Source organism: Pinus tabuliformis, chromosome 8, assembly GCF_031772625.1.
Source record: "Pinus tabuliformis cultivar Carrire ecotype Pingquan chromosome 8, CPIR1, whole genome shotgun sequence".
In the NCBI taxonomy this organism is placed as follows: domain Eukaryota; kingdom Viridiplantae; phylum Streptophyta; class Pinopsida; order Pinales; family Pinaceae; genus Pinus; species Pinus tabuliformis.
In genome coordinates this window covers 846,652,558-846,678,344 of record NC_142294.1, presented here as the reverse complement: position 1 = coordinate 846,678,344, position 25,787 = coordinate 846,652,558, and the positions used below count along the sequence as shown (strand labels likewise).

The following is a 25,787-nucleotide window of genomic DNA, read 5'->3' as shown; positions in this document are numbered from 1 at the left end:
ACTCCAAAAATTAAAAAAATTAAAAAATGGAATACAAGGGCCCTCTAGATGTGTTATGTGCCAAATGGAGGAAAAAACAATTCAACATCTTTTTATGAATTGTACAGTGGGAAGAGAGTGTTGGATTCAGTTAACAAGCCCATTGGAAATAAACATAAATTCTTCAACTCAGCTGATAGCACTACATAAAAATTGGGACAAAAGCTAGCCATACACAAAAAAAAAAAAGGAAACAATAAACAGGATATGGAAGTGCCTTCCTTCAATGTTGCATTGGCAGATTTGGTTAGCCCGAAACAAATGTATTTTCAAGGAACAAAAACCAAGTTTAGGCAAGATTCTCTCAAAAACCTGGAGTCAGGTGTCAAAGATAATAAGCACAAATGGAATATCAAAAATGGATCAAAGCAGTCTACAGCAAGAAGAAAAAGATTGGTACAGCAAAGCAATGTTAGAAAAAAAAAAACAAAAGCTACAGCAAAAAAGAAAAAAAATCCACAAAAGAGAGTTGGAAATCAAGACTGGATGATAAAGAATTTGCATAACGAATGAAAGAACAGAAAAGATACATTCTTTATTTTGATGGAGCTTCAAAAAATAACCCTGGAAAAGCAGAAGCAAGCGGAGTTCTCATAGATCCAAATGGGAAAAAAATCATAAATTATGAATGGAGCCTTGGAGAAATGACAAACAACAGGGCTTAAGCATACAACCTTCTCTTAGGCACAAGGCTTTTAAAAAAAAATGTGATTAAGGATCCTATAATAGGAGATTCAACCATCATCATAGCAGCAATGGCAACCAAAAAGAACTTCAACAACACCACAATCAACAAAATTTGTCAAAGGATTAGAACAAACACAAAAAATCTAGGAGACATAACTATCAAGCATGTATTGAGAAGCCAAAACAAGGATGCAAACAGCTACGCTAACAAAGAAATTGAAAGACAAGTTGGGACTACAAAAGAAAATAATGAAGTCTATGAAGAAAATATACCATGACTCCCATTTCCATAATGAGGATTGAGAAAGAAGATGTAATAAAGAAGTACATCAAAAGAGAAAAATTCAAAAGAAAAAAAAAAAAAAAAAAAAGGAGAGACAAAACATCACTTCAAGAAGTAGACTAAATGAAGAAAATAAATAAGATCTGATAACAGAGGCTTTCAAGTGCAGTCCTCTTAGTTCAGAGAACAAGATCCTCCCAACTCCAAAAAAGATTCAATTCATGATGGATAAAGATTATAGTCGTCCTTCACCCCTGAGCGAAGATGGAATTGGTCTTGTCAATCATAGACAACAAGATCGAAAGCATAATGCAAGCATAAGTCAGGTGGCAATAGGCATCTGTACAAGTATTCAAGGTACTCAAATCACAATGGTCACCTACGGTAGCAAGTCATTACTCCTCCCCGAGACCAATAAATTGGGGGCAGCATTCAGTAAACTTCACCATTTGGAAAGCACTGATCCCCTTCTAAAAGGCCATTCTGATAACAATCTCCATAGTCAGCCTGAAGCTACCAGCTTTAACCCATTTGGAGTCCGTTGTCCCCCCTCCACTGATCTTCCCAGTGATACTCACAGAAGAAACCTGCATCAGCTAGGGATTCCCTCACATCCTCAGTACTTCCATTCAGTTGCTTGCTACGATACGTTTTTCGACCAGAACATTATCTTACTCTGTCGCAGTCAGCCTGAAGCATATAGATTAAAACCCACAGGAGTATGTCACTCTCCCTTCTCTGGTTACCCAAATCGTCCACTCAGCAGTAATCCTTAGGGGTATCACTCAGTTACTAGCCTTCCCATTAGCTTTATCGCCCCCTACCTCATTCATAAGTACTCTTTCAACTCCATCGCCTTCAGGTATCAGACTACTTGCCCAATCGCTTTAGATTCTAATTCTTGAATTCAATGCCCTCAAAACTCTGCTTCTGTGGAGTCAATCCCTCCTTATTTGTTTCAAAACCAGTCAATCCCCTCAGCCAGCATCTTTCACTCTAAGGATTGGTCTTGGAATTTAAAGTCAAGACAAAGATACAGGGGTTTGAGCGAAGCTTTGGAGAGTTGCCAACAAAAAGGTTCCACTACTCAGAACTACGATAGCAGCAACAGAGGAATAAGTAGAAATCATCCTAATATCAGGGCTCACATTGGGATAAAAAAGCAACAAACACCATAGCAAATCATTGCAACAGAATGGATTACAACCCTCTAGAGAAAGCAGAAAATAATGACAGCTGCCCAACTTGCAGGGCCAACAGATTTATGGTTGGAAGGTTTAACCAAGATTTAAAGGACCTCAGAGACGAGATGAAGACTGCCAATGTTTACATGCAAAGAGACATTGATCTTTAGAGAGCTAAAATAGAAGAACTAAAAGACAAATGCAAACATCTAGAAGAAGTTGTTGAGTACATCAAAACTCTTAACCAAAGTCAGCAAGGGGAAACATCCTCTAGGTACAGCAAGAAGTGACGCCCTTAGCAGGAGGAATCAGTTAATCAATTCTAGTGATTGTGTCTTTCCTTCTTAATGCAATGCAAATATAGTTTGTTAGTAGGACAGTTTGTAAGGCAGTATGCCACTTTAGTTTTTGAAGTTTACAGAAACAAGGCTACAAACGTAGATGTGGGGACTGTGCTCCCATTTTGCGCACTACATTTGAAACAGATATCTTCTGAATGTATAAGCAGCTAGCTCCCTTTCCTTTTTGCAATATAAAAAAAAGTAACTGACTGTGTTTAAAAAAAAAAATTAAGAAATCAATTTAAACTATGAAATGATCAAGTGCTGGAAAGAGGATGCATTCAATAACTGAATTATTTTTAATGCTTTTCTGTTTATGAGTACTTTGCAACCAAATGAAAACAATAAAAAATGTAACTATAATGGAAACAAATTCTTGAAAGAAATGATAATGCTAGAAAAAAAACAAAAGTTATGAATAAGACCTCACAAATCGCAGGGGGGCCTTCTGTGAGTGTGCCAAGTTGATTAGCGATCACATGATCTTTACACATGCATTAGAAATAAAAGTGATTTAAATTATGAACCATAGTGTCATCAGTCTTCTCCACAAAAGAGTTATAAACTTAATAATAAAAACCTTATGTTTCTCGTCTCACTTGCAACATTTATACAATATTCGAATTCATGCTTTTGTGATCCATAACATGTTAATATAAGTAAATTTTCTGAAAGAATCACATTGAAAATATTTGGTCAACGCATTTTGAACCAACCCATGTGGTTCATCTTCATGACAAGATGAAGAGACAGATCTAGGAAGAAGGATAAATAGGAAGACAGGTCATCCTAACGACTAGAAGAAAATGACTATATTTGACTTAGGGAGGGAAAATTAAATATCTTTATTTTATTTTTTTATTTTTATTTTAATAATAATATTTGATTAATTAATTTAATAATTTATCGAAACAGCTATAATTTAATAATTTTTTCCGAAAATTTACTTATATTAACATTTATACAAATTATAAACAACTTGAAATATTTTTAACTCGATATGCTATGAATCATTTCGACACCTACAAGACTGATTTAACTCGGGGTTCAATCTCTTAATGACTTTTTATTGAAAAAGCGATTCATAGGAGATTTTATCCCGATTTAGAATCTTTACAGATGATCCAATCTTCAGTATTGCTCGCTTGATGTTTGTTATTTCTTCGCTACCTTTGTTTGATCACTACAGGTAGTTTCCAGGTTTCAATTTTCCTTTGACTTCAAGATTTATGTTGGGTCCCTATAATACTAGTGATTACCCCATTAATATTGTAGTTATACCCCTTATTTATATTGTTGTGCCCCTATTACCCCCATATTGTTATTTCTGTGCCCCATAGAATCCCTCTATTGTTATTTTTGTGGCTTTATATTATTATTGTTAGGTCGGCTGGATTATATTATGACTCCTTAGACTCCTATATATAGAAAGGAGGTTTTGTCATTTGTATCATCCAAGAATTGTTCATTTATGTAATGTAAAGGAGGTTTCCCCCTCGAAGAGGCTGAATTCTAAGGCGTGGATCTCTATTTTCTATCTTTTTGTGAGCTGGTTTCATAACATTTGGTATCAGAGCTTTGGATTCTAGGGTTTCGCTGCTCCAAACAGGTCATCGTGGCATTTTCGCTATAACTTTTTTTCTGTGACGTTTCAGAAGTCGCAAAAAAAACCCATTTGAGAAGAATTGGTGTTGAACCTTGGGTCTGAATTTCATAGCTTTTTGCACGATATTTTCGGATATATGATTTGAGGAAGTTGGACTTTTTGCAGACTCCTGAATTACATTCAAAACAGGTGACCTGGGGAAAATCGTCATAACTCTCTCTCTGAGGATTGGATTGAAATTTTGTAAAAAGGTACAGAAAGAGGACGGACTGTAGTTTCTTGTGTGTGTGTTTCAGATTCAAAGGCTGAAACAGTGACTCATGCCACGTCGTACAAGTTCGCTCTACTGAACCAGTCTAAAAGCAAGTCACTGTGGGAGATTTCACATAACTCTTCCTTGGAGAATCCAATTTGGCTCAGACTTGTGGCATTGGAAAGAGGACACAGAAGGCTACTACAGGTAGAAATTTTAGAACTGGATGATCCGAAATTACAGAGATACATCAGATTCAATATCAGGCTTCTATAAAGTGAAAAAAGGTGTGTAGTTTTTTTTTAAATTTTTGTGTAAGCGTGGTTTAACGGAATTCAAAGGGCATAGTAAAGCATTATTATCGGTAACTGATGCCCCGAGGAAAGAAAATGCAAACACCTAGTAAGGAACCTGAAAGCTCTATCATGACTCATGAAGAAGAAGAAGAAATGCTACATGATATATCAAAATTACAAGAACAAGTGCAACAAATGTCACGCTCACAAAAGCTAACAGAAGCTAAGATAAGTGGCGTGGAATCTAAGATAAAGGGCATGGAAGCTAAGATGGATGATTCGAAGATAGATTTGAAGAGAGACATGGCAGATTTGAAGACAGATTTGAAGACAAACATGGCAGATTTGAAGACAGATTTGACAAATTTTCTACAAGAAATACTTACTAATGGTGAAAAGGTTGTAAAGGAAACTCATGATGTGAACAAAAGTAATGTTAATCATGATTCCATAGATGCTAATGTTGGATCGAAGACCCACCATATTCCAAAAATCGATATGAGGAAGTTTGATGGCAAGGATCCTGCCACATGGATATTACAGATGGAGCAATTCTTCGATCTCAATAATGTGCAAAACACACAAAAGGTACGTATGGCAACTGTATATTTGGAACCAAATCAGTTTGTATGGTATCAATGGCTTTGCTCTCGTAAAAAATTATCACTTGGGCAATTTTTACGGAAGAATTGATAGCACATTATGAAGATACAAAAAGCAACACTTTTTTTAGCCAATTGATAAGTCTCAAACAAAAGGGTTCAGTAATGGAGCACATTGAGGAGTTCCAAAAATTGAACATAAGGGTAAAAGATATTCCAGAGGAGCATAGGATTGATGTGTTCATAGGGTCTTTAAAGGATAATATCCAACATGATGTTCGCCTTTGGGAACCTGATTCATTAGAGAAGGCATTCAGGTTAGCAAGAAAAATGGAAAGCAAAATTATGGCAACTAGGAAGCATACCATTCACAACTATAAAGACGGAAGTGTTGTTTCCCATAGTCTTCCACAACCTACAAGGTTGACACCACAACAATTGGAAGAAAAAAGAGCAAAAGGGCTTTGTTACAATTGTGATAGCAAATACACAAAAGGTCATAAGTGTGCTGAGAAGAAATTATTCTACATAGATTGTGAAGAGGAAGAAGAAAAGGAGCAAGAAAGGTCAAAAGAAGAGGATATACTCCAGGAAAAAAGCCTAGATGAAGAACAAATAAATCCGACCATATCTTGTAATGCATTGGCGGGAATTACCACTCCTCAAACCATCAAGATAGAAGGACAAATCAAGAAGAAAAAGGTAATAGTGTTGATTGATTCAGGAAGCACCCACAATTTTATTCATTGTAGGGTAGCAAAAGAATTGAATTGCTTCCTATATCCAACACCAGAGTGTCAAGTGATGATTGCAAATGGAGGAACAATAAATTGCTCTGGAAAGTGCCATAATATCAAGCTATCCATGGGAGAATATGTATTGACTAGCCCAATGCTTTCCATTCCAATGGGAGGTGTTGATGTTGTACTAGGAGTCCAATGGCTACAATCCTTGGGTACAATAGCTTTTAATTTTCAAGAACTTTTCATGAAATTTTCTGTGGAAGGAAAGGAAGTTGAATTAAGGGGTATTGCAGGGAAACCAGGAAAGATAATCAACTCTAATGGCATGACAAAGCTTCTAAAAAAGGAGCAAAGAGGTGTAATTGCACAATTATGTTCACTAGATGTTTCCACATTGGAATCATCTATTTCTCCAGATCTCCAAAAAGTCCTGGACAATCATTCCAAGGTATTTGAGACTCCCAAAGGTCTCCCACCTATGCGTGATCATGATCATGCTATTCATCTGATTCCAGGAAGTGTTCCTCCAAACATCAGGCCGTACAGATATCCCTATGTCCAAAAAAGTGAAATTGAACGTATGGTTGCAGAAATGCTAGAGGCTGGTATAATTCAACCGAGTCAAAGTTCTTTCTCAGCTCCAGTAGTATTGGTGCACAAGAAGGATGGATCATGGCGCATGTGTCCAGATTATAGGGAGCTCAACAAGCTCACTATTAAAGATAAGTTCCCCATTCCTGTCATTGATGAATTACTGGATGAATTGCATGGATCAATTTACTTCACCAAGTTGGATCTTCGTTCGAGATATCATCAAATCAGAATGAAGATTGAAGACATTCCAAAAATGGCATTTAGAACTCATGAGGGTCATTATGAATTTTTGGTCATGCCTTTTGGCCTTACCAATGCACCTTCAACATTTCAAGGTTTGATGAATTCAATTTTCAAACCATTCCTTAGAAAATTTGTGTTAGTATTTTTTGATGATATACTAATCTACAGCAAGTCTTGGAAGGATCATGTTGAACATGTTGACAGGGTGCTACAACTATTGAAGGAGAAACAATTATATGCAAAAAGATCCAAATGTTTCTTTGGAGTCCAGGAGGTGGAATATTTGGGTCATATTGTATCTCATGAAGGAGTTAAGGTAGACCCTAGCAAAATTAAAGCCATTAAGGAATGGAAAATCCCCACATCCATAAAGCATCTGCGAGGATTTCTTGGGTTGACAGGGTATTATCGCAAGTTCGTTAAGAATTATGGGAGAATAGCAGCACCTCTAACAACATTATTGAAGAAAGATTCATTTTCATGGACTCCGGAAGCAACAAAGGCCTTTGAACATCTTAAAGAGGCAATGTGCCAAGCACCGGTCTTAGCTACACCGGACTTCACAAAAACCTTTATTGTGGAATGTGATGCTTCAGGAAATGGAATTGGTGTTGTTCTAATGCAAGATGAAAGACCCATTGCTTTTGAAAGTCGTCCAATCAAAGGAAAGTTTTTAAGCAAAGCTATTTATGAGAAGGAAATGTTGGCAATACTCCATGCACTTAAGAAATGGCGACCCTACCTAATGGGAAGACACTTCAAGGTAAAAACGGATCATGATAGCCTTAAATACTTTTTAGAACAAAGATTATCCTCTGAAGAGCAACAAAAGTGGGTCACAAAGATGTTGGGTTATGACTTTGAAATCATCTACAAAAAAGGGAAGCAAAATGTGGTGGCAGATGCACTCTCAAGAAAGGATGAGGATGTGGAAGCATTGTTGTGTGCCATTTCTATTATCCAACCAGATTGGATAAACGAAGCAAGGGAGGAATGGAAGAATGACGAAGAAGTGTGGGCACTTATTCGAAAGCTACAACAAGATTCCAGTACTTCTGATACATTTAGCTGGAAAAATGATTCGTTATGGTACAAAGATCGCTTATACCTCTGTAAGAATTCCCAGCTAAAACAAAAGATTCTTATGGAATTGCACACTTCTCCCTTAGGAGGGCACTCAGGATTTTTAAAAACTTACCACAGGGTTAAGAAGGAATTTTTTTGGGATGGCCTTAAATCAGATATTCAAAAGTTTGTGGCGGAATGTTTGGTTTGCCAACAAAATAAAGTTGAAACAATTAAGACACCAGGTCTATTACAACCTTTATCCATTCCAAGCCAACGTTGGGAGGAGGTTTCAATGGATTTTATCACAGGTTTACCCAAGTCTGAGGGAAAGAGTGTCATCATGGTGGTAGTTGACAGACTTACCAAGTATGCACACTTTTGTGCATTATCACATCCATTTAAAGCCAGTACAGTTTCTACTGCATTTATGGAAACAATTCAAAAGCTACATGGAAACCCAAAGATTATTGTAAGTGACAGAGATCCCATTTTCACGAGAAATTTTTGGACAGAATTATTTTCTTGTCTTGGTACTCAGTTAGCTCATAGCTCATCTTATCATCCTCAATCTGATGGGCAAACTGAGATAGTAAACAAATGTTTGGAAGGATATCTTCGTTGCTTTGTATCTGATAAACAGACACAATGGGTCAAATGGTTGCCTCTAGCTGAATGGTGGTATAACACTTCCTTCCATACAGCAACAAAAATGACCCCATTTATGGCACTTTATGGGTATCAACCACCATCCATCACATCATATTTAAGAGAAAATTCTAAGGTTCAGGTAGTGGAACATCACATCGAACATCAACAACAAGTCCTCCAACTCTTAAAGGATAACCTCGTGTTGGCACAAAATAGAATGAAACAACAAGCAGATCAACATCGCAGTGAAAGAAGTTTTGATGTAGGTGATTGGGTATTCCTACGGCTACAACCATATAAGCAAATGTCCCTAAAGCAAGCTAAGAAGGATAATAAATTATCACCAAAGTATTATGGTCCGTACAAGGTGTTGCAAAAGATTGGTACTATGGCATACAAATTGGAGCTTCCTGCAGCTTCTCGATTGCACCCAGTTTTCCATGTTTCATGTTTAAAGAAGGTTATAGGCGACAAGCTCCCAGTTCAAACAATATTGCTAGAACTTGATGAGGAAGGAAAAATTATATTGGAACCGAAAGCAGTCACAGAAACAAGAACTCGACAGCTACGAAATCGATCAATTTCAGAGTATCTTATCAAGTGGAAGAACTTATCTACTGAAGATTCCACATGGGAGGATGAGAATTTTATGCAGAAGTATCCAGAACTACTCAAGCGTTGAGGACAACACTTTTTTGAAGGAGAGGGGCATGTTGGGTCCCTATAATACTAGTGATTACCCCATTACTATTGTAGTTATACCCCTTATTTATATTGTTGTGCCCCTATTACCCCCATATTGTTATTTCTGTGCCCCATAGAATCCCTCTATTGTTATTTTTGTGGCTTTATATTATTATTGTTAGGTCGGCTGGATTATATTGTGACTCCTTAGACTCCTATATATAGAAAGGAGGTTTTGTCATTTGTATCATCCAAGAATTGTTCATTTATGTAATGTAAAGGAGGTTTCCCCCTCGAAGAGGTTGAATTCTAAGGCGTGGATCTCTCTTTTCTATCTTTTTGTGAGCTGGTTTCATAACAATTTCTTAATCCACATAACTTTCCAAGTGATGTCAATAGGTGGTTATCCATCTAGGATCCATTTGTCACCTTTTGGTAGTCTTTTTTACTTTTACTAGAGTGTTGTGACCTGTCTAACAATGGATTCCGTTGTGGAAACAAATATTAGCTGCAAAATATCTATAATTCTGTAATTGTAAGGATATTTTCATTATCATTCATTAAGAGGTAGAGATTCTAATTATGGATGATGAATACCTTTTTGAGATTTTACCTTGACCTTAAACATGTTGAGTTTGATACAAAATGTTGATAAGAAGGTGAAAGAAGATGAAATAAGAGGGAAAAAAGGATAGTAAAAAAGAAATGATTACAGACTTCAACAAGGTGATATATGCGTGCATGAGTTCCACAAAAATATGATTCTATTTTATAAAAATGATAACATCATTTCTTTTTTTGAACTATCGCGATTTAGAGAAAAATCGTTAACATTCTTCTTTCCTTAAGTTGTCATAGTATATAGAAAAATGACTAATAAAGAAAAATATCATAAAAATAATGACAATTAGAACATATTATGAAATGTTTTCTTACCCTTCAATTAAAAAATACTAAAAAAAACATTTCAAACTTGACAACTAATTTTTTATTTTAATTTTCATTTGCATGGGAAATAATTGTATGCCCTTCTATGATGAGATAGAGAGTTCTTGAAGGGAAATGATGACTTCAATTTTGAACCTTGGTCGCTATATTTACTATGGAACTATGGGAAAGGTAGTGAACATGGAAGTGCAAGTGGGTGATTCTCCACTCAACTACAACCTCCTATCAAAATAAAATTGGGCATATTCCTTGAACAACGATCTCTATAGTATCGCACATCATTACATTTCCTCACTAAGGAAATATAATGACCATTGATCTGTTGTTTTATTGTCATCCTAACCCTACCACTTCATTAGGACCAAATTTCCTTTTGATAGATAATTACATGAAGGCCTGTGAGAATGTTAGTGTTAATATTGACCCTATCCTAATGGGGACATTAATATCCCAACATTTGTAGCTTATATCAAACATATGCCTTTTCCTAATGTCCCATCTACTGAAATTGAAGATAGTAACAATTAGAAGCCTAAAAAAAATATAACGAGGAAGGTCACCAACCACTGCAAGTCATCTTGGAGATATGCTGTAGGTTTTAACCCTGTACAAAAATTACCTGCATATGAATTCTAAAACACATAAAATAAACAATGCGATAGCATAACACATAAAACACATATACACAGAGATTTCCCCTGGATCCCAAAACCAGGACTACCAGATTGATTTTTCATTATTGTTCCTTTCAATGTTATAATACATATTTATACATGCCGAAGCATCCAATACCATGGACCGAAAAACCATCGCGTCCAAAACCATGGACCGAAAACCATCGTGTCCAAAAACATGTATGAAAACCATGCACAAAACCATAGGTGGGTCCGCCCAACCTAACATAGGTTCCAAAACCAAAATTTTCCAGGGCACTGCCCTGGATCCCATAGAGTGGGGTTACCTGCACCCCTCAAACCCCTTGTGACCCCTCCACTATGCAATCGGCGCAACGAAAGGGGGGCTTTGCCCCCCCTCTAACCCCCCAGTTAACTACGTGGGCTAGTTGTGGAAAGAATATAACACAACCCAACATTCTCCCACATGTTGTTTTCTTTCCACAGGGGGCCACAAGAGAGCTTAGTCATTTATCCAGCCTTGTAATGCCCATTGTTTCTATACACCAAGAGAACTTCTCAGAGCTCACAGATTTTTTCAATGCATCTGCAGTATTCTTCAAAGTGTCCACCTTTACCAGCAACACCTTTTTGTCTTCTATCATATCCCTCACAAAGTGATACTGAACATCAATGTGCTTTGTCTTTGAATGATATGCATGGTTCTTTGCCAAGAAAATTTCACTTTGGCTATCACAGTCTATTCTTATAGCTCCATGTACTAACCCCATACTTGAACACAATCTCTGCAACCAAACTACTTCCTTGCTTGCATGAGTGGCTGCCATGTATTCTGCCTCTGTAGTTGATAGTGCCACTACAAATTGTTTCTTACTCATCCAACTGACTGCACCTCCAAATAGGTTAAACATATACCCACTTGTAGATCTTCTTTGATCCATATCTCCAGCCCAATCTGCAACAACAAAGCCACGAATATCCAACACTCTGTCCAATCCTAGTCTTCCTTGGTAGCTCAAACCATAATCACTAGTGCCATGCAAATACCTAAAAACCCGCTTCAATTTTTTCCAATGCTCCTTTCCTGGTTTTGGCATAAACCTGCTCAATATTCCCACTGCATGTGAAATGTCTGGTCTAGTACAGACCATTGCATACATCAGGCTACCGACTGCACTTGCATATGGAACACAGGACATGTCCTCTTCCTATTCTTGTGTCTTGGGACACTGTTCAGTAGATAACTTTACACCTATAGGAATAGGAACCTTCACTAGTTTATATCCTGCATATTAAATCTCTGCAATATTATCTCGACACACTTCCTCTGGTTTAACCAGAGCTTCCTCTTTTCCCGATCTCTTTTAATTTCCATGCCCAAAATATAGTTTGCAGCACCAAGATCTTTCATGTCGAATTTGGAGGACAATTGGGTCTTCAAATCCTGGATAATTTCTTTGTCATTTCCAACCAGCAACATATCATCCACATACAAGACCAAATAAATCACACAATCACCAATTAATGTAAAATACACACAGTGATCTGCTTTGCTTCTGGTGAAGCCAAGTCCCCGTATAAATGAATCAAAATTCTGATACCACATCCTTGGTGACTGTTTTAACCCATACAGAGACTTCTTTAACTTTCATACCAATCCTTTCTTACCCTTCACCGCAAAGCCTTCAGGTTGCTTCATGCAGATTTCCTCTTCTAGATCCTCGTGAAGAAATGTTGTCTTCACATCCCTCTGTTCTACCTCAAAATCAAAAGCAGCAGCAATAGATAAAAGTAATCTAATAGAAGTTACCTTTGCAACAAGAGAAAAAATATCACCAAAATCAATTCCCAATACCTGGGAATAACCTTTTACTACCAACCGAGCTTTGTATTTCTCCACCTTTCCTTCTACATTTGTCTTCTTCTTGAACACCCATTCCTGATTCCTCCTCTGCTGTAGAGTCTACTTCTTCCTCCTTTAGCTCAAACTCTATCTTCTCATGTTCCTTTGGTTGGACTTCATGTTTAATAACATATTTCACCTCTCTGAACACCACATTTGGGCTATACACAACCTTGTTACTTGGTTCCAAAGCTTATAACCCTTTAAACCATCCTTATACCCAATAAAGATGCACTTTTCAGATTTACTATCCAACTTGGTTCATTTCTCCTTTAGAACATGTACATATGCATCACATCCAAATACCCTCAGATGTGAAAGAGAGGGTTTCTTACCAGTCCATACCTCTTGTGGAGTTTTATCCTCCAACACTGATGAAGGTGATATGTTGACCATGTAACATGTTATCTCCACCACCTCTGCTCAGAATTCCTGTCCTAACCTGGCACCACTAAGAATGCTTCTTGCCCTTTCCATCAACGTCTTGTTCATTCTTTCTGCAACTCCATTTTTTTGAGGTGTATATGGAGTATTCTTCTGCCATGCTATACCATACTTCTTACAGAATTATTCAAATTCCTTACTGCAAAACTCTCCATCGTTATCTGTCCTCAACACCTTTATCTTCTTCTCTGTCTAGTTTTCCACCAGAGCTTTGAATTCTTTAAACCTGTCAAAGACTTTAGATTTCTTCTTAAGGAAATATATCCATGTATTCCTTGAGAAGTCATCTATAAATGATACATAGTACACAGACTTACCCAGTCATGAAACCTTCACAGGTCCAAACACATCACTATGCACAAGCTCTAATATATGTTTCGCCCTCTTACCACCAGAGGGGAAACTCACCCAATTCTACTTCCCATAAACATAATTTTCAAAGAAATCAAAATCCAGAGAGCTATTACTCATACCTTCTACCATACCTTTACCATGAAGTATTCAAAGGCCCTTCTCTCCAATATGTCCAAGCCTTTGATGCCACAACATGGTCTTCTCTCCAGAGACCACTAGATTTTCTGCTACACTTTCAGGAACCACAGAATTGTTGCACCCATCAACAACCGTGCTACTTTGCAGCTTGTACAAAGTTCCAATCTAAACTCCCCACATTAATACTAGTGCTTCCCTAACCATCTTGTAGGTATCCTTCTCAAACACTATTTTTACACTTGCATCATCCAACTTGCTTACAGAAATCAAATTTCTGGCCAATGCAGGAATATACAGAACACCTGGAAGTGTTCTAACCCTTCCACCTTGCAACTTCAACTTTACTTTTCCATGACCAATTATTCTAGCCTTCCTATCATCCCCTAAGGAGACGTCACCACCATCGTATTTCTCATACCTGCAGAACCACTCTCTATGGGGAGTGAAGTGAAAGGATGCACCTAAGTCAATCAACCATGCCTCATGATCTACATGTGTACTTGAAGAAGCCAAGTACACATCCCCACTTTCATCTGAGGTGGTTTTCGCCTCTGTAGAAGGAGCATCATCAGATCCCTTTCCTTTATCAGGAGCTTTAGATTTACAGTCCCTTTTGTAGTTCCCTTCCTTTCCACATTTCCAGCACACCACTTCTACAAGTTTTCCTGGAGATTTAGATATCCCTCTAGATTTAGATCTCCCACTTGATGACTTATTTTTGTTTCTGTTCTGGGACCCTCCTCGTACAGACAAGGCATCACCATTCTGGCTCTCCATATTTTTCTGTCTCATCTCCTCTGTCAACAAGGATGAGACTATTTCATCAAATTCCAAGGCAGTTGCATTTCTACCTATTGCAATAACCAGACTATCCCATGAATTTAGTAGAGAACACAACAAATTGATGCACTTATCTTCATCTGAAATTTTAATATCAACAGATGCTAACTGACTTACCACAATATTAAATGCGTTCATATGCTTTATCACCTAGTCTCCATCTTTAATCCTCAAGTTATACAACTTTTTCCATAGGAACAGTTTATTCACCAGAGACTTAGATTGGTACAAAGTCCCTAACTTGTCCCACAAATCCTTCATCGTAGCTTCCCCTGATACATTCAACAATATTGAATCTAAGACACACAATCGTATTGTGCTCTTTGCCTTCCAATCCAACTTCTTCCATTCTTGATCGGACACTCTCGTTGGTTTAGTACCCGAATCTACCACGATCCACTAATCTTTATCCACCAATAGATCCTCCATCTTGAGTTTCCACAACTCAAAACTCTAACCATTAAATTTCTCGATCTCTATCTTTCCATTGCTCGCTATCTTCTTTCACCACAAGAATCAATCTCATAGATCTCCCACTGAATAGGGTCTACCATAGGCCCGAGCGAAACCCCTCAGCAACAAAGGCGTCCCCTTGAAGCCAAACCTGGCTCTGATACCGAATGTAGGTTTTAACCCCGTACAGTAATTACCTGCATACGAATTCTAAAACACATAAAATAAACAATGTGAGAGCATAACACATAAAACACATATACACAGAGATTTTCCCCTGGATCACAAAAATTGGGACTACCAGCTTGATTTTTCATTATTTTTCCTTTCAATGTTATAATACATATTTATACATGCCGAAGCATCCAATACCATGGACCGAAAAACCATCATGTCCAAAATCATGGACCGAAAACCATCGTGTCCAAAAACATGTGCCAAAATCATGCACAAAACCATAGGTGGTTCCGCCCAACCTAACATACGTTCCAAAAACAAAATTTTTTGGGGCGTTGCCCCAGACCCCATATAGTGGGGTTACTTGCACCCCTCAAACCCCCTGTGACCCCCCCGCTACGCAATCGGCGCAATGAAGGGGGGGCTCCGCCCCCTCTAACCCCTCGGTTAACTATGTGGGCTAGTCGTGGAAATAATATAACACAACCCAACATATGAAACTAGGCAATGTAAGCCATGTTAGAGGAAAGAAACCATATACTATGAGTTTTATCAAGGGTCAGAATCTAGTCACTACAATTCATACTAAAATCAAGCAAATATTCATTGCAAGTCATGATTAGGGCATGTAACCATCCAATGCAAGTCATACTGAGGCCATTAATATTGCTAAGGAATATGTATGAAGAGGACATAATACTATGTTCCATTATAATATTTGCAAGGAATATCGACTTATTTATTTTGTACCCTACCATTTTAGAGATACAAATATTGTGGTCCCTATTTGAAGGTTCTACTATTACTAAACCACTTATGTTTCCTTGAAACTTACTCAACCATTAGTTACTAAAGTGTTAGAGTCAATCCAATTTTGAATTGATCCCACTCTTTGTTTGGAGAGTGATGAGTCTACCAAAGTGGTTGAGCCAATGTAATATTTCCTTGATCCCTTTCCTTTTAACAAGAGTGATGAGTTTATTGAAGTGATCCAACTTCTGAAATCTTTGCACAATCAAAATATCCATTGTTATATGGAAGATGATCATTTCACTTCACCCATTTGTGTCCTTGAGCCTCCTATTTCACAGATTTATTGGATTTGGAGTTTCTTTTAGATGAAGCCATGAATATTGCATATATAACATGGGAAGATATACATTATTTATCATTATCTCTTCATAAACTAGACACTTTAGAATTTGACTACCAAAGGTGTCCTTGGCTTAAGCCCCATAAAGGGCTTGACTTGAGGAACTAGTATAGTGCATTGGCCACAAGGCTACATGATTCTTTGTACCATATTATACTTTTAATATTTCTTGTTTCCAATTTTTGTATTCCAGATCATATGTGTATATGAGAATTTCATATATAATATTTTTTAACTCCTTTCCTAGCATTGCTAATTTTGTCTACAAGACTTTGGAGACCTTTTCCTTTGGTATTTTCCATGATGATTTATTATAGTAGGTAAGGACCTCAAAAATAAAATGTAGGTTAGGTTTTTCCACTTTGCATGGTGCATTATCAATTTATTATTTTTCTTTTTCCTTAGGATCAATCCCATCAAGTAAAGATGCATATCCTTCTCACGACTCAAAAGTATCATAAGTCATGTAGTATAGTCTTTTGTTCATAGGTGCCCTCGCTAGAGTCCTAATTTCAATTTTGGAACCCATGTTGAAGTTTTTCATAGGCTAGAGAGCCCTCTTAGTCCCTCCATGTCATTGAAACAAGGCCACATGTCTTCATCTCAGTATTTTTTTGGCCATCATGCATGGGGATCCCACATTTTTTATATTTTGAATTGCATTACCACATCACACATAATTTCTTACATGTCTGATCTTAATGCTCATTTTGATTTTCCATTTTTTGATCATTAATCCCACACTCATTTTATCCACCTTCCTTTGTAACTATTGCCCTTATAACCTAGAATCATGTATCCCTAGAGGAAACATCCTGAATAGTTTCCATATCTGGCATATCTTGCTTGAATGTTGCATAGAAATGTTCCATACACTTGGAACTAGTTTGATTTCCCATGACATCTATTTCCTCCATTGTAATATAGCATTTTTTTAATTATTTTTTAAGCTCTAATAACATGAAATAAAATCAAATATTATAAAGAGAGAGAGAGAGAGAGAGATCTTTGTTTTGTTGAAATTTGTCCTAAGTTATTGTTAAACACACATGGGAAACATAAAATAGGAAAGATAAATCATGCAAGTTCAATTTTTTATTAACAACTGATATACATTTATAGTACACTGTTGTGACCGTTGGGTTTCACTTCCCAAGGTCTCTTGGACTGCTTTGGTCTATTTGGCTTCCACACTAACCCATTAAGGATTAGGTGTCCAACATTCCCCCCCCTTAATCCGAAGGGTTATGTATGAGTCCAAGAAGAGAGCTGTAATACAAAATGTGCAAAAATGCATGGCAGCACTAGGCTGAATGTGCTCTATGAAATGTTGGTAAAAAGGGCGGTGGTTTAAGGATGACCACCAACACTGGAACGCTTAGTGCAGTTCCCGGAACTCTTCCAAAACTGGCAAGAAACTGAAGTTTTCTGCTAGAGGAAGTGATCCTATTGTTTTAAAGAGGGAAACCTTCAACCATAAAAGGGAGGTCTCACCCCGCATAAAAGGTAAAACTTCAACCTGAAAAGGGAAGTCTCAACCTATGATGGTTTAAGGATGACCAACAACTCTGGAATGCTTAATGCAATTCCTGGAACTCTTCCAAAACTGGCAAGAAGCTGGAGTCTTCTGCTAGAGGAAGTGTTCTCAATTTTGTTCCTGGAATTCTTCCAAAACTGGCAAGAAGCTGAAGTCTTCTGCTAGAGGAAGTGTCCTAGATTGCCAACTGAAGGCATGTTCACAGGCATCTTTGTTTCTGGCTACAACTCTGAAACTGGTGTGGCAGGTTGTGGCTCAGGCTCGCTTGATGTGGCTTTGAAGCTTGTAGATGACCATCATTTCCCCCCCTGTCAGATACAAGGTGAGATGATGGAGAAAACTCAACTGCAAGATTGTTCAATACTCTAGAACAAGTTCTGACATGTGTTTGGAATATCTTCTTGGCTGTTGATGCCCATTGCCAAGAAGCGATCCATCCAAGATGAATCTTTGTTCTTGCAGGACGTTTGTTTTTGAAGCATCTGTTTGAAGAATGACTGGTTTTATGACAGTGCTTACATGGATGAAGATCAAAACAGTGATCTTTCAGATGGCCAACTCGGTCACAGTGTTGGCATTTCACAATCTGTTGTTGTTGTTGTTGTTGTGGAAGAGGGGCAGAATCTGGAACAGCTGAAGCTGAACTGTCATAAGGAGCAGGTGAACTATCATGAAAGAATCCAGCACTCTAAAACTGAATGGGCTTGGCATAGTCTGGAATATGAAAGGACAAGTCCTTGTCATATCCAAGACCAGTTCTGTGCTTGTTGTGGACAAGCTATTCCCAAGGTCTGATGATGGGCTTGGGAAGTGCAGACTGAGTTTATGCATCTGCATGTGCAACTGCTGCTTTATTTGAATGAACTGTAACATTATTGTTTCGCTGTTTATGGGAGTCTATTTCAATCTTCTGAATAGAAACAGATTCAGAATGATGACTCCACTACTGTAATTCTTCCTGTTGTAGCTTTGTTTCCAGCTGCAAAAACTCAATATTTTCCTGTGCATTTTGTAGACATGTCTGAATTTTTGAGAGAGAGCCTTTGCTGATTTGTAATGTGTCATCAACAGTGGATTGTATAAGATTTTTCATGAACTCTAATACTTCAGTAATTGTAGCCATTTTTTCTCAATAGAAATGCACCACTAGAAACTTGTTTTGGAGTCAAAATGCACCCTAAATAATCATAATGCTTGCAACAAATAGCATACAATCTGGTGCATATAATGTTGATATCACCCCAACAATTAAAGCAATCTTCTCATTAGAATATGTTGAGAAAAACAAATTTGTTTGTTGCACATAAATTTATGCCCAAACCGCACAATAGGAACAAGTAAATTGAACAAGCAGCAACTTTAAATTGAATTGGATCTTTCAAATACTCCTTCACTTTCTCGGCCATTGGAAAAGAATAGTCAAATTCAATAGCGACCGCTAATACATTCTTGTAACTATTGATGATACCATGTGGAGCAGCTGCAATTGTGGGATTACAGATCGCTAGAGAAAGAGTTGTACATAATCTCATAAACTACAAATTGCTTGCTGTGGTGTGAAAATGATGATCTTCCAGAACTATTCAGACACACACATATGCGCAGTAGTTAATTCATGCATCATATAATACTCTGTCTTCAAAATACAAATACCAGATATAGCCCAAAACAACCAACGCACAGTATATGGAGTCACACTAAAATGACCAATGCGCATATATAAACCAATTCAATATTGCAATTTACAAGGGTTTCACAGCATAAATTCACCAACCGCTGATATGACTACCAATTAATCACCAACAGCTGATATGACACATGACTCGCACATACCAGAAAACAAATTCCTCTTGTGGCAATGATATTAAAAGCTCTCGGTCGCTTTGTCTTCAGTATAAGATGAGAAATGCCACCAAAAATCATTAAAAAGACTTTGATATCCAATGCCCCACATAAAATTCAATGTGCTATGCTAGATTCAAACTTTATTGTTAATATAGGTGGACTCTGCAAATTGTTACTTCTGTTCCCGTATAAATAACAAATATTTTCACCGTCCTGCGCATGGTAGGATTCATACATGTAGGCTACCGATACATACACTGACGATGTGCGTAGACCTTATGTACATTACTTAGCCAGAGGTGTAGACGTGCTTGTATTTGGGTTTGTGCATAAGATTGCTACATTCGAGAAGACTGCAGGTTTTCAGGCACTGGTGCAATTTAGTGATGCCGATACTGCTGCTTCTGCAAGAAGTGCCTTGGATGGAGGAAGCATACCAAGATATTTGCTTCCAGAACATGTAGCTTCATGCCATCTGCGAATATCGTTTTCTACTCACACTGACTTAAATGTCAAATTTCAGAGTCATCGCAGCAGAGACTACACAAATCCAAACCTTCCTGTGAACCCCTCTGCTATAGATGGAGCTGGGCAGTTTACTGTAGGAAAAGAAGGGAGCTAGAGAGTAATGTTCTTCTTGCATCCATTGAAAATATGCAATATGCAGTGACAGTTGATGTTTTAAATACGGTATTTTCAGCTTTTGGTAGAGTTCAGAAAATTGCAATATTTGAGAAGAATGGAGGATTTCAGGCATTAATACAATATTCGGATATTGCCACCACTGTGATAGCCAGAGACAAATTAATTGTTCAATCACGCAATACATTCATCCAAGGGACCATCATACGCACCGTGTATATACTGCAAACTGTTCCACCACTTCAAATGAACCATAGGTATCGCAACACAGGTCACGAACTATCGATTCATTTCAGCGCCGAGAGCAACGTATCGCAACACAAGTGTATATATATGTGAAAGAAGAGCACCAAGAGTACTATCACGGTTAGTCTCCACACCTCCACGCATATCAATTATTATAACCAAAATAACCACGCATACCAGTCTTCAAATACACCAACGCAACAAATCATACAGTGTATTCAGCAAAATTAATATTATTCAACCAGAAAAGGGCGCAGAGGATTACTGATAGGCGCAACTCTCAACATTGCATAAGAATATGAACCGATTTTTTTTTTTTGTTTAGGAGTTCAATACGCAGGAGCAGCAGAAAATATGGAGGCTTTCGGGCAGTGCCCTATCAAGCATCTCCCCTCAAGTCACACCATTTCCGCAGGCCCTCATTGAAAAACTATATGCCTATTAACAATAACTTAAGGCTGCTACTGTTCGAATATGGATCTACAGATTCCAGATCATGTGAAGGAGAAGAATCAGATAGCCATGCGGACAGACTCAACAGAGCAGTGTTGTTTACACAGGATATCAGAAAAGGTCAGATAACGCTTCAAAGTCGTTCACAATTTGACAACCGTTTCACCTTCCAAACGTAAATCCAATGTCAGATTACAGATCCAACGTATATACAACGTTTAGAAAAACGCAGAGAACGCTGCTACCAGGTCAGGGAGGTGTCAGTGCTGCAATATGGGCAGAAAATAGGAGTTACAAGAGAATCTAAAATGTCTATGAGACCAGCGGCGTGAAGAGGGCAGCGTATGGAGGCCAGTGGCGTATATGGAAGCCCAACAGTCTAAATTCACAGTTTTGTCAGGGAATAATGGTAAATCGCAGCACTGTTATACCAGTGCGCAGACTTTGATAGGCCGCAGGTAGGAATACAATGCCTAGTTGCAGATCTGATGCGCTCAGCTAAAATAAATGGTCAGGTAATGAAGACTAGGCCAGCACTATTCAAGGCAGCTCAGACCAGTTGCTAAACCGTGAGGAAGAAAACTACACAGGCCACACATCATGGCTCTGATACCATGTTAAACACACATGGGAAACATAAAATAGGAAAGATAAATCATGCAAGTTCAATTTTTTATTAACAACTGATATACACTTATAGTACACTGTTGTGATCGTTGGGTTTCACTTCCCAAGGTCTCTTGGACTACTTTGGTCTATTTGGCTTCCACACTAACCCATTAAGGATTAGGTGTCCAACAGTTATGTATCCTAGAACAAAGCACAAGTTGTGAGTCATCTACTCAATATCTTAGGTTTAGGATGGCCTTAGAAATTCAAACCTTGATTTTTTATTTTGGCACTCTGCTATCTAGTTACTCTTCTATTCATTATTGAGAGTTTTTCAATACCTCCTACGTCACAGGCTTATATCATAATTCCATTTTGTGACAAATCTTTTCCAGATCAACATTGTGTCATGTTATCATTCAAGGGAAATATTAGCCTATGTTTGTCATTCCTTAGTTTTATTGACCATCCATGTTAGCCTTATGCATTTTTAAGTTTTCTCATTATCAATAATAACTTTAACGAGGAAGGTCTCCACTGACTTCCCATTAATAGGTCTTCTCTAATTGAATACGATGTAATGATCTAAGATTTTAACCTAGAGTAGCACCCCAAACTTGTTTTCATCATTGGTAGGTTACCATGCCCTCAACGTATAACATTTAATTAATGGTCACTGATTGAGTGGTTTCCCATGTTCTTTACATCAACATTCACACATTGGGATTTATGATGTACCTTGAGTTCCATTTTCATGATTGGTGGAATTTATCACCTTTATCAATGGATTTCATTATCATTCAATGCTTAAAGGATACCTTCTATATGTTATTCCATAAAATGCATGTGTTATATGTACTTATTGGTGTGTCACTATAGCTTCTTTCAAGTCCTTCAAAATCATTCTCATTATGTTTGCTCTCGTTGAATGATGGGAGATATACCTTAATTCCATCCTTCCAATGGATCTATTCCCGTCAACTTTCACACATTTTCTCTAGCAATAAGGTTTAGAGACTATAGTACCTTAGGAAATGTAATCATTAGTGGAAATGTCACTTGTTATTAAAAATGGGAAACATCAATGTCCCTTGATCAATAGATTCTACGAGTGTTCAACATCACACTTCTATTCACACTCGGCAGAATGTACTTGATAACTTGATGCCTATTATCATTATTAGTGGGTTGCATACCACAATTTTTAATAGTTTACGTCATTGGCCAATAAACAAACAATGTCTCCCATATTTGATATCCAATAATTTATCTGCATGTTGGAAAATCATACCCTCGGTGGGTTTGAATTTGAACTTGAACTTGGGACATAGTAGCATCCCCTCATTATGTTGATATTCAAGTTACATAATATAGTCCCACTCACCTCTATGACATTGGTACCTTTAGGAGGATCATTTTTCCACTTCATTGCACCATTCATCCTCCTAAAGTATATTTATACATAGTTCCATTGTGTATATGTTCATGGTTTTGATATATTTGGATGTTGTTCCACTATGTATATCTATATGGCCATCATCATCACTCCCATATATGATTCATGGATCCATAATGTATTTGATTTAGGGGGCATTCTTTTTCACACCTAGGTGTGGGTATTCTTGCCTCAAGAAGAGAGTCATCGCATACCTACTCCTTTGTTGCAAATACTTTCCCAATCCAAAGTTTGGTGAACTCCAATTAGACCCACTCGGTAGCTTCCTCTAAAAATTACAATGTATTTTACACATCAACAACCCTTTTGACATCACACTTTAAGGGGAATATATCATATTATATGTATCCACCTCATTCAACTAAGATGCATGTTGGAAAAATTATATGTGTTCTAATTCAACCATTTAATTATCAATCGAGGCTCGTAAGCTTCGAGTCACAAGCGCAGGTAACGCAGGATCAAAGCATCTAGCCTAAACTAATATCTTAGGAATTCTGGAATAAGGTACTAAATGGAGTATGAAATTTATGTTCCTAAATCAATTTATTGCTTAGTATAGAATTAGGTACATAACATGATTTTTGTTTCTAAATCAATTTACTTTTTAGTACAGAATTAGGTACAAAACCTTTGTTTCTAGTTTAATTTATCTAATGATGAAGAAGAATAATTTTAATTAACTCTTCCTACAAATTCAAGCAAATAACCAACTATTTATTCAAATGTTTATTGCACTACAATTCAAGTAAATCTTCACATAGGAAATCAAATAACTATACTACAAATAACATGCAATTCTCTAAGTGTTAACACACAACCTATACTAAAGAATAACACTTTGTCTCTAATCGGTTCTGAATATTCAAGCAAATCATAAGCTACACGAGTCTCATGCCATTGATATATAAATTCATAAGCAATGAACACTTCCATTCAAAACAAGAGATTCAATTTAAAACATAAATGTTTGTTTCTTCATAAATTCGTTTCAAATTGAAACTTCCCTTTTCCAACCTGAATTTGAAAGTGTAATCACAGATTTAATCATGTACAAAGTATGGTTATAACAATGCTCCACGACTTGCAAAGGCTCAGTCTTTAATCCATATCTATGAAAACAATAAGGAAACTTAAGTGCGAAATTAAGTGCAGAAATTCTGAAAGTCACTAACGAAAGCAAATTAGAATTCAGTAAACTCTTATAATTAATTCTGAAATCAAATTTCAGTAAACTACTTTCTTCACAAGACTATTCCAGGGGTCACACCACAAATCAGAAAGCAATTACAGAGTCTAAAATGAAGAAGTGAATGCATAAATAAATTGACAAAGAAAATTGAATCTACTTCAAACTATTTATTTATAAATGCAAGAAATAAAATGCACACTTACATAATCCTATTAACCCTACAAACATGATGGGTTCAGGGGGGCCTTCCTGTCCATGTCCTGCAAGTCTAATCTCAAGCTTACAAAATGGACACCAAATCTTACAAAAACTTCATAATTCTTTATTTTTTCAAACAAAACAAAGTATAATGTACAAAAACCACTAAATTAGTTGTGCTTGTCTTCCACTACGTAACTCCCTCAATACTCAACGATTGCAATATACATACATACATACATATATATATATATATATATATATATATATATATATATATATATATATATATATATATATATATATATAGATATATACTATGCTTTTACAATTTGAGATCCTGGACTCAAGGATCTGATCTTAGCTATATGCCAACAATATTACAAAAATACATTTCAAATGATTTTTATGGAATTTGGTTATGGAAAATTTGTCTTGGAAATCTTGTGACCCATGCATAGCTTGATTGAGATATGGGATTTATGATTACAACTCCTCATGAATTGAAAAAAGAGAAAAAAATTAAGTCTTCAACTTGAAATATTTGAAACCGTCAAACCCGGAATTTCAGTACTTAACTTGAATGATGTAAAACCGATAATTCTGGTAATTAATTTTGTATTGTAATATTCCCTTGACCATAACTTCTTTGTGGTAATGAATTTTGACAAAAATTTTGTAGCTTACTTGAATGAGGGTACTTTGAACAAAACTTGCATCTTGAAATCCCAATAATATTATTCATTTTATCAAAAATTGAGATTTTAATCTACAGGAATTTAGCCATTCGGTATTTAACTTGTAGCAACAATCTTAATTGGATTATGAAGAATTTGAGCAATGGATCCTTGTAGTAAATAAAATTGGCAAAACCATCATTAGAAACTCATAGCAAAGTCATTTCTAATCATTGAAAAGTCAATAAAACTAATGATAATCAACCACAAAGTGTAAGATGTATATTGGCAGCAAGTTGTGGAATTATGGTATGAAATGAGTTTAAAATATAGGAATATAGGTTATGAGTAGTGATATTGTATAGTGGAAAAATGGGCATATTCAAGGCCGAACATCCCCCCATGCCTATGGATTTTCATGTCCTCATGCAAACAAATACCTTGCACATTGACAGAGTCTTGACATTATTTTGTAGATGTTGGTACTTGTGGGACAAAAGTGCTTGATTATTTGGTAGTGTTGGTTCTTGTGGAGCAGCACTCTTCACATTTAACATATCATACTAATTTTTAGAGAAATACAAATTCAGGACAAGAAAGGGATGGATGAGGAAGA

General features: G+C 36.9%; 1 pseudogene; it reads left to right on the top strand.

The window, feature by feature from the left end:
* The first annotated feature begins 1,233 nt into the window (after positions 1–1,233).
* On the top strand, positions 1,234–20,852 carry LOC149238224 (uncharacterized; annotated as a pseudogene).
* Positions 20,853–25,787: the final 4,935 nt, after the last annotated feature.